General features: G+C 36.8%; 1 long non-coding RNA gene across 1 annotated transcript; it reads left to right on the plus strand.

The window, feature by feature from the left end:
- Positions 1-5,226: 5,226 nt before the first annotated feature.
- On the plus strand, positions 5,227-8,458 carry LOC121420950. Its single transcript, XR_005970908.1, has 2 exons — positions 5,227-6,321; positions 8,231-8,458. It is a non-coding gene; the product is annotated as an uncharacterized LOC121420950 (long non-coding RNA).
- The last annotated feature ends 2,924 nt before the right edge of the window (positions 8,459-11,382 follow it).

The raw sequence follows: 11,382 nt of genomic DNA on the forward strand, positions 1-11,382 counted from the left end.
GCTTCCCTCCAGCGTAGTGGGCGTCCAAATTCATCTAACATATCAGTAATTTTGGTGAATCCCTTTTCTTTTATGTTTGGTCTATAGATAGATTTTCCTTTAAATGTGATATATTGATTGTTCCATATAAACTCATTGGTAATATCTATTTTCCTTTCCAATAAACCCCATGTTTGTAAAATGTCCATCAACCAATTTGACACTTCAATATTCAAATATTTCATATCAAAATTACAATAAAAAATGTATTCTCCACCGACAGGTGACAACAATTCTAAACATATACCTTTCCAGCCCTTCGAAGTTGAAGAGAAAAGTCTCGAAACCCATTTCATTTTCTGAGCTTGAATAATCGATTTGAGGCAAGTCATCTTTAACCCCCCTTCATCGTATTCTTTAACCATTTGGATATTACAGTAAGTAGTAAACAGTACTACTTACTGTACTACAGTAAGTAGTAAACACTGTGCTTACGATGATCTGGGCATACAACAAATACTGTGTTGTGGGGCGTGGTTTGTTTAAAAGAGCAGTCGTAGGCATGGTAGGTAAGCTGTTATTTTGGCGTTTTATGTGGATTCTACTGTTCATTTTGATGAAAACTCGTGTGGCCATCTGATCATGTTCATCTTACTAGTGTTTACATTCGCTCACCTCAGTTCAATCTACAATGAGATACAGTGGCCCGTATTCTGAAGTCGGGTTTAAGTTAAACTCAGGTTTAAAGTTGTGGTTTAGGTATGGATGGCCAATTGTTACATAAATCACTAACAGTAGAGATATGATGTTACAGCTCATTTGGTTCTTAAATCATTCATAATTATCTAGGAAGTTTAATAGATTGTTGTTTTAACCTTCGATGAGCCAGGAAAGAGCAGACTAAACGTACGAAACGCACAACTTAAACTAAGATTTTGATACTTTTGGCTTCCCATACTTAACCACAACTTTAAACTTGAGTTTAAGTTAAACCCGACCTCAGAATACGGGCAAGTATGTCCATGAATAGAATGGAAATAACATGTATTCGAGAACATCGGACCCCCAAAAAGTTTGTCTTGACTTTCTTGACATTTTTGGTTATGAACTCACCCGCCCGCACTTTTATTGCGTTCTGCGAGCCCTGGCCTTCGTTGTTTAAGAAGTTCATAGTTTGATATGCCGAGTGAGATTTTGATAAAATATCCTTACTCCCAGTTTCGTATTGCTTTATAATTCATCATTTTGTATTTTCATACTGTGTACAATTTTTTTTTACAGTTAGTCAATAACAATATTACTTGGAGTAGAAACCATCTTGTAATTTTATAAAGCAGAACACTAAACAAGAAATGTCCTGCATAAAACTGCTCAATGGTAACAACGGGGTATTTTATTATTTCTTTTTTTTTTTTTTTTTGGGGGGGGGGTTAAGATTTAAGGCGACAAAATGATTACGTCATTTCCCCTCTCAATTAACTATTAAGGGTCAGCGTTACACGGCGTGACAAACGCCAATACCTGTCTTTTATTCCCCCCCATTTCCTACTGCTTTTTCGCCTATTTTCACAACTTGACAAATTAAATAGGGTGGTGGACCCTTGCTCCCTTGTAGGATAGCACCGTAACTGCTTCATTCTTACATTTCTTTCCTGAAAACAGTGGTATTTTCTTACTTTAACTTCCTCTAATACGAGCTTGCTATATACCCCATTGAATGATGATACCAATAATACTAATGACATTGATTGTGTGCAGTTTTCTGGTGTAATTTCCTCTAATACCTAAGATATTTTCTAAATCATTTTATGAAAATATTGGGGTTTTTTTTTTAACGTCCTCCATTATTCAATTTATATCAATATGAGACCGGCTATCCCTTTGGAAAAGTTCCCATTGCAAGCACAGATGATATTTTTTCCCCCGCTTGTCTCATGCAATGAGAAATTGATAACAATAATAATGATAATAGCATTTATTTTCTCAGTGTACTAGTATGCCATTGTCGTTCGCATAACGATCTAACAACAGTCGGCCTTCAAGTTGCAAAACAAGCGTCAGTGACGTCAAAATTGGTATTTTGGGCGGGTTAGAGCTGAATACAATGAACTATATTTCAGAAATTTTCCGAGCAAGTTCCTCTTTCTGTTAAGTGATCTGTAACAGCTTCTTAAAACGTGTGAATGCTTTAAACATGCTCTATATACCGTAGACGTTGCAATAAAAGTAATAATTTTCATAATAATAATCGTATGCCAGAACTGAGGATTGTATTATGAGGCGTTCTCGTCACATTTCATGCTTGAGAAGAGGGTTTGTATGAAAATGAAAAATCCGCACTTCTGTCGTTTTGTCAGGGTTCCAACTCTTTCAATCTTGAATTCTAAATTATGAAGTTTACCCATGAATATCACCCTTTCACACGGTAAAAAATCGTAATTTGAATGATTATTCCAGTGAAAATTACGGCTGATAACGACTATTTAGCACGCGTGAAACCAAACTAGAACAAGCTTAGAATCACGAACGCTAATGACAGTCACGAATCATTAAAATGGTGATTCAAGATTCACGTGAGAAAAGTCCCATGATAATTTTCTATTGTATATTTCAACATGTTCACACAGCGTAATTTATTCTTTTTTTCTTTTTCTTCTTCTTTTTCTCCTATAATGAATTTAGATTTTAGATAAATGAAACAAATAATCTTTAAATTATAATAGGGTTTTTTCGCATGTGAATCTTGAATCATAATCGTAATGATGATTGCTATATTGTAATCGTGACTGTGATTAGCAGTCATGATTCTGATTATGTTCTAGTTTGGTTTCACACGTGCTAAATATTCGTCATTAGCTTTATTTTTCACTGGAATCATCATTCAAATTACGATCTTTTCACCATGTGGGAGGGCGGTAAATTTAATTTTATTTATTACCACAGCAGCAAATAAAATACAGTTTTACATCCCAAATTATTATGAACAATACAATTCAAATTACATTTGAAATAATGTTGCAAATACATAATTAATGTAGGGGGAAATATTGAAATCGCGTAGCTTATAGTACAGTTTTGCTATTAAACTCACTCGAGAAATTCTATTAAGCTTTTCTACTTGAAACTATACAACCATGACTGCATGACTTCCGTATATTCCACTTTAGAGCATAATGTATATGGAGAGAAAATAATAACAATGAAGGGTGTTCCTCTGTTGAGCATAATGCTATCGTGTGAATCTAAGAAAGAGACCTCCTGGTCTGGAGATGGTGAGTATAAACAGCAATTGACTTTTAGCAGTTGATATGGGGCCGATTGCACGGAAAGGTCTTTTCTAGGACCGTCTTTCATGTCGCCCATCTTTTGTGGTGCGCTGTATGTGGGATATTTCTGAAATGTATGAATAAATGCTAGCTAACATATAAAATTTGTTAGCAATTTGGATACAATTTCATGATATATCACATCATTTTATAAACAAAGGGTTTGTTCACTTAAATAGATGAATGAAATATGTTTGCAGGTAATTTATTTAAAATGCGTTTCACATGGCGCATCATAATAAATGGGCGACACGAAAGACCGTTCTTGCCAGGGGTGAATCCAGGGGTGGTATTCTGTAACTCTGTCATAACTTTTGTCATAAATTTTGTCATTTCTCTCCGAGATGTGACACCGCTATGATTGTCACAAATCGGTATTCTGAACATTGTCTTTTCCCTGTCATATCTCTCAAAGTTCCCGCCCATCTTTTTCGGAAGCAATCCAATCAAAATCATCGTTAGTTCCCAGTGGGAGCCCTTCTAGCCAATAGGAATGCCCCGTGACAGGTAGGGGATATCCCCAATTCTGTTTCTGGCATCGCGCAACTACGCGAATATTGATGCGCTTAATTACAAAGAGAGACAGGGAGCTGTGAAGGATTTTAGAGGAGAAGTAGAAAAATAAGGAAAACAGAGAAAAAAGGGAGAAATTAATAATAGGGCCTAACTAATTGTAGCATGACAAAATGATTCTAAAAATTGTCGTGGATGATGAGTGAAACTTATGCCACAATCTAATCTAAATGATATCGTTATATGCTTGACATTCAGTCGGCAGGGTATCGGGATATTTGGTACTAAAAGATATGACAAAATTTATGACTGCTACCCCCTGTCATAACTTTTGTCATATCTTTTGCTTGTATAAAAGGATTACGCGCATCAAAGCCGCGTATTTTTGGTGCGCGCCAAAGAGATAAGACAAAATTTATGACAATTTTTGTGACAAAAGTTATGACATCCACCAGAATACCGATTTTGTCATATCTCTGAGATAAGATAAAATATGGAGATAAGACAATGTTCAGAATACCGCCCCAGGATTTTCCAAAGGGGGGGGGGGGCAAATTTTTCGGAGGATATTTCGTCCCCGAAAAGAATTGGCAAGCCCCAAAAAGGGCTTCAACCACAAATAAAGGATATTTCGTAACCCCCAAAAAACATTAGAACCACAAAAAAAAGAAGGTTTTCAACCACAAATCATACCAAAAAGGGCTTTAAGTTCAGAAGAGGGGACACACCTCTGTTTTATTTGTATTTTTACATTACAAATGTTCAATTTTGCTTCCCAAAAAGACCCTTTCGTGCAATTGGCCCATGCAGTATGTAAGTCTGTGTTCATAAAGGGAAGGACAGAGCATCCATGAATTTGATTCACTCGATTCTCTATCTCACCACAGGCGTGGGAAATCGAGGTCTTTTTCCTATTCTTGCTTGGTTTGGTTCTCAACCAGTCAACAAATGACTATTTTTGCCACTGCCTTTTAAAGCTTTTTTTTTCTTTCAATATCTTTCTCCTTTATTTTTTTCTGTTCCTCTTCCTATTTCCTATATTTTTCCTTGTCCCTTTTCCCTCTTTTCTGTTCTTACTTGTCTTCCTCCCTTTTCTACCTCTTTTCTCTTTTCTTTTATTTTATTTTTTACTTATTTTTCATTCTTTTTATTTTATTTTTATTTTTCTGTTTCCGTTTCTTTCCTTTCTTCTTCTTCTTCTGTCTTGTTGTGTGTTGGCAACTAATAAAAAATGACTATTTTTGCCACTGCTTTAATTTGTAGCCTTCTTTGAGATGATGAAAACCCTTTTCCCATCATTCTTTTTTTCTATTTTACTTTCTGTTTTTCCTTCTATTTTTTCCATTTTTTTAACTTTCGTTTTCTTTGTCTTTTTTCTCTTATTTTTCTTTCTTTTCTACCTCTTGTTTTTCTTGTTTCCTTTTCTCTGTTCTGTTTTCTTTTATTTTTTTCGCCAACCAACTTTGACTTTTATCTGGATACTATCATTTGGATTAATTGCCAGAACTGATTCTTCAAGATATGTAAGACCGCTATCATTTTGTTATTTTGTTTTTATATGGTTAGTTATTTCCTGTACTTATAAAAGGGAAATCAGATATAAAATTAAATCTTCCTTGTTATTTGTTGCACTATCGTAGCAAATAATTTTGGGGGCTTGTCCGGGAAACGAAAGTCAATTTGCACAGAAAACCGATTTGAAGCTAAAACCAGTTTTCCAGGAAACGAAAGCCAATTTGAGACAAAAATGAATATGAATCGCTCACTATGAGAATATTTTGGAAAAATAGCATATCTGCATGGGATCTGAATTGGGTATGACAAAATATTCTACGGGCCTTCTTCTTCAGCAACAGTAGGCCTATTCTTTTTAATTGTGTTTTGATCGCACAACCCCATACCAAAATACCATAATAAATGTATGGTAACATTAGTGTATGATACAGTTTAAGTACAGTGAGAGATGAGAAAAAAATATATGAGTTTGTTGATTTCGATGTTTCTTGAAATTGTTTAGCATACATTATCGATGTGTGGTTTCCATGGTGGTATATTATCAATATTAACCCCCCAAAATCTGGTCTCTGAAACATTTTCAAAAACAGTGTTATAAAAAATAAGATTATCAGGTATAAATACTAAAAAAAACACATAAAATTCGTCTTTTGTAGATAAAGTGATAGTTTATTTGCCTTAATCCAGTCAGTTGCATGTATGAGTTCTGAGTTTACAATTCTTACCATTCTTTACGCTTAATAGATTCCTTATCCCTATATCAGAACAGAAAGAATATGATTGGAATCATACCCCTTTAATATTACGCCAAAAAGGGGAAGTTCGCCTGACAAAAAGTTTATTGTGTAAATAGCAAAAAATAAAAATAAAATGATAGAAATATTGGTGTAGGATGGAGGAAAATCCATCGCAGATTTAAAAAGTCATCAGAATGTCAACTATGATTGGTGATATCATTTGCGATGGAATGGAATTGATGTTTTTCCTGGTATTTTTACTACAAACTTTTCTTCAGGATAAACTTCTCCTTTATACCCCATCTCATTAGATGGCGATTCCGCTGCGATCGTCAAAAATCGACAAAGCGTGGTATATCGTAGCTTGATCGTGGCTTGATCTTTTCAACCTTCTCCGTCGTACCTTGATCTTTTCTGAAGCGGCAAGGATCGCCACCATCTTCCTGGTCGCCACAAAATTTTGAACATGTTCAAAACTTACGTAGCGAGATCGCGGAGGTGCAAAAGCGCATCACAATCGAGTGAGCGTGTTACAAACGACATATTCGTAGCTGTAACGGAGCTCCAACGCATAAAGCGTAGTAGAAGCGCATTAAAAGCGGCACCGATCGCCCATGTTTTCAGGCCCGTTCCCAAGACAATTCTGCTACGCTGCTCCCGTTTACAAGGCGACTGCCTTGCGCTCGACACGCTTCACACCGTTTCCACCGCGACGCTTTCCCTTTGGGTGGCATGTGGCACACGTTCTCAGCCCGCTGCAGGCATTCGCGTTGCGCTTTTGCTGCGCCGCTGATGACTGGGCAGCGATTGAGCAGCGACCGTCCGCGCTGCTATAAAACGCCGTGCCGATGGTGGCGGATTATTACATTTTCAACAGATTACGAGGCGACACCACGACGTTTTCAAATATACCTCCCAGAAAAAGGACCAAAAAGGGGAAGCTGCCCAAGCTACCCCTGTTATGCCGGCGGTCCAAGAGGAAGAACAAGAGGTTATGGTGGTGGTAGAGGAGGAGGAGGAGGAAGAGGAGGAGGGGGTACAGGAGGAGGATGAAAATCTTACTGCTGAGCCAGCTGGAAAGAGAGAAAAAAAGACGCTCACATGTCTTGATGACGAAATGGGTTACCTCTGCCAAAATATATAATTGACTATGTTTAAAAAATTGATTGAATTCTAACTACAGTGACAGTAGACAATATTAAAATTTTGTTAATGATTCGATCACTTATGTATTGATTGGGAAAGCACACTTTATGGGGATTCTGGCATTGTGCCCCCCCCCCCATTTTATGAGTGCTCTCACATCAGTAGACTACTTCTTGTCAGCAAATTTGAAAGGAATTTACCTAACAGTTTTGAGTGACTAACTTTTGTGGAAAGAAATAAACAGAATATCAAAGATTTTTAGGCTCTTTTATGAAATTCTGGATGCATCCCTCATATTAACTATTAGGCTCATCGACATCTTTTGAATGAAATTTTAATATATATTGTATATTATGACTTAAGTGACAGCCAGTATCGGACCCAGTATCTTTTTTACCTCCTCCTTCTCATGTCCTCGTATTCAACTTCTAACTGATGTTGTTGTAGAATGCTAAGATGTATAAGTCCAACCAAATTCTGGACATCCATCTTGGTCGGAGGTTGGCAATCGACTGAAAAATGTCTCATGTGCCGCGATTAATATGCCGATTGCTTGAAATCGTTTCAAGAGCCCATCATGAACGTAACACAATCGCTCCATTCGTAGCACCACCGTACCGAGGTCCTAATTAGCGTATGAGCCTCGTTGTACGGTCGCTTTGATCGCAGAAGCAGCGCATCACATCTCCCTCAAATCGTGGCAAGAGAGTGGCAGCGTCGTACTATCAGCGTATTACCATCGCCTTCAGCGCAGGTCCGTCGCAGTGAAGTTGCAGTGCAATCGCCTCGCAGGCTAAAAATAGAATTTGAGGAAGATTCTGCTACGCTTTGCAGGATTTACACAGATCGCCATGGTCGCCATGATTGCCATCCTAGTTAGATGGGTGCCTTAACAAAGGCGAAAACAGCTATTTATATCCATGACTCCATGTCTGTGTTTGTATACACATGCACTTCTTTTGAAATCACGATATCATGTTACAATTGCCAACGAATGTTTATCTACGTCGTCAGGATCATTCAGCCAATCAATGACCGTAAACTTTAGAAGACACGCCTCCTATTCATTTGATTGCACACGACCCTATTTACGCGCCAATGAGGTGTGGGGGTTGTAGCGTTGTTGCCTGAAATGAGTACTGACTTCTTTCCAAGTTCATATTGCTGATTTTCGTCTTCATCCCTGGTTGTACTCTTTTTGTTACGATCTGACTATTCTCAGCCACAGTAGTTTTCTGTAAGGTAAGACGTCCTTTTTATATTGATATCACACTATAATAATTAATTGTTGTATAAATCGTTTACATTTTAGCTGATCTCAATTATTGAATAGGTTGGGTAAAAAGTTTAGCAGTGTTGGACATGTTTCTTGGGTAAAATAAACACATTTCATGGGTGATTTTTACAGAACATTGGGTAGAACGTAAAATGAATTTTACCCAACAAATATGTTTATCCTTTTTAACCAATGTTGAGTAAACCATTCCTTTACATGGTGTCGTAGACTCTTGTATGGGGGTGTCATGGTCTAGTGGTGTTAGCTCTCGTCCTTTTATCTGAGGACGTGGGTTCGATTTGCGTATTTTCATTCAGCAAGAAATTTACCCGTATATCGCTGATCTCAACCCAGGTGAGATGAATGGATAACCGTAGGAAGTAATTCCTCAAAAAGTTATGTGAGCACCATGTACACAAGCATAGCGGGGGTAATATAGGAGAGCCTTGAGCACATAACAAGGTGGATAAAATCGCTATACAGATACCCTATATTATTATTATTATTATCAATATCATAACTTTTATCGTTGTTATTATTATTATCATCAATATATCAGTATTATTATTATTTTCATTATTACTATTATTATTATCATTATTATTATCATTATTATTATTATTTATATCATTAATATTATATTCCTGATATAGGGCATATTACCATACATTCACATTGTTAAAAAGATGTTTATTTTGGTCTGTTGCTTTATTATTCTGAACTTTATAATAGAGTGTCCTATCTAAAAAAAAATCGATTGAATACCATCTCAAACTCTCATTGTATTGAATTTACTTGACATTTAGCCGGACAAAATGCAGTAAAATTAAAGTTATTTCAAGTCAATTTGTTACATATTAACTCAAATTGATAAAATACACTCGGATCCTACATTGCTCAAAAATCACTTTTCACTTAAATGCTGATTAAGATTAATATGCATCAATTCCAGCGAACAAAGAAGTTAAAAAACGTTTTAGATAATGTATTTGTGTGTGTGTGTATGTGCACACACGTTTGGAGACCCTTCTTTTAGCTAGTCTACTGTGCGAACCTTTCCCACCAGCAAAGGGGTCTGAATTCGCAGCATACAATGACTTATATTCTGAACACATTCTCGCTCTTAAATAGTAACAGCGAGTTTCATGTGCTAGTCTAGTTCGAAGACCCACTTACCGATCAGAGTTTAAATCAGCGTCTGTGCTGATCTAAAGACTAAAATACAAGTTTATACCACACGAGGTCGATGGGTGAATAAAATGAGACGTCTCGTACAGTACATAATATCTGAACGGTGCATGTATGGGCAGAAAGCGAACATGCATGTTTTTCTGGGATGTTTTTTTTTTTTTTTTTTTACCCCATATTGGCCTATTTCATTGCGCAAAATTTACACAAAATTACTCAACCCAACCAACATGCATGTTCCTGTTTTACCCAATGTTGGGTAAACCTTTGTTTTAGAGTGTACGGGAGCATTTTGCTACTCATTTTACTACTAATCTATCTATAGTGGAGGTATCTTTTTTCCAAAAGGGAATTAAAGTGTATCCATGCCTCTGTTTACATGCGTGTGTGTGTATGTGTGTGTGTGTGTGTGGAAGAGGGGGGTGTATCTAATCCATTTGCAGAAGACTCATGGCCACATGAAGGAATCGTTCTGGTCCACGATCCGAGTTTGGAACCAATCGCATTTCGCTCATTTTCTGAAAATATGTGAATTAAAAGTGTATTTTAAGTTCAAAATAACTGAAAGAATACAAATATAGTGCATTTGGATGATCCTTAAGCCTTTACTTTATAATGAAGGTCAAGTTAGTTTCAAATCGTAGTCAATCGTACGATTGCTGTGGCGTCTTAGATATTCAGTTCGCTTTTATTCTATTAAGGATTACAGCAAAGCCACAAATTTGAACATAATATATATTCATACAATGTTAGTAAAATAGAAGAAAAAACCACAGATTTTGCAGAAAGAAATAACCAATTGTTAAGTGTTATATGACAGGATAGATTTTCTAATATTTTACCCCGGGGGGGGGGGCACTTACACTGACGAGTGGATACCATGCGCGACCAAAAAAAAAACACGTAAAAAGGATGTCTTTTTCACGAAAGGGCACGTTACGTACGTAACGTGATAAGGGTGTCAAAAACACAAAAAATATGAAAAAAGAGTATCTATTTCGCTAGGAAAATTACGTGTTTAGGGTCGACTTTGCGGGGATGATAAAACAAAATTAAAATGTTTTATAAATGATGTCCTTTTTGCCCCAACACTTCGTGTTTAGAGTCCGATTTGCGCAAGGTGTAGAAGGTGGGGTCGTACTAAACCAAATAAGGTAAAGCCGACGACCGAAGGACCCGTAAAACTAAAACATTCCTGTACTTGTTTAGGGGTTCATTTCATGGAATATTTGCCAAGAGTTTCGTTTTGTTTGTGAATGGAAGTGGCCCCCGGGTATTTTACAGATCAGGGCTCCGTAACACAAAGATAAGCGATCAATCGCTAAATTAACTGACCAATCAACATCAATGTCTCACGCGCATTTGGTTTAAAATACTGACCAGGGACCAATCAGTGCGGTTCTTACACATTTGTGTTACGGAGCCCAGGTCTGTTTTAAGAAAGGAGAAAACAGTTTTATAACAATAAATTTGTACATACACCAATACCAATTTTCTGTAAATTTACACAAATGCATGTAAGATTAAACAGTGCAGTATAAGATTACGGGAGTTCTCGAGACTCTGCGGCGGGAATTTATGTGATTTTAATCTAACCCTGTAAGATGATTAAGAACATTGCACAGTAAGCCCCGGGGGGGGGGCACTTACATTGACGAGTGAATACCTTTTGCGACCAAAAATACATAAAAGGGACGTCTCT

Source organism: Lytechinus variegatus, chromosome 9 (genome assembly GCF_018143015.1).
Source record: "Lytechinus variegatus isolate NC3 chromosome 9, Lvar_3.0, whole genome shotgun sequence".
Lineage (NCBI taxonomy): Eukaryota > Metazoa > Echinodermata > Echinoidea > Temnopleuroida > Toxopneustidae > Lytechinus > Lytechinus variegatus.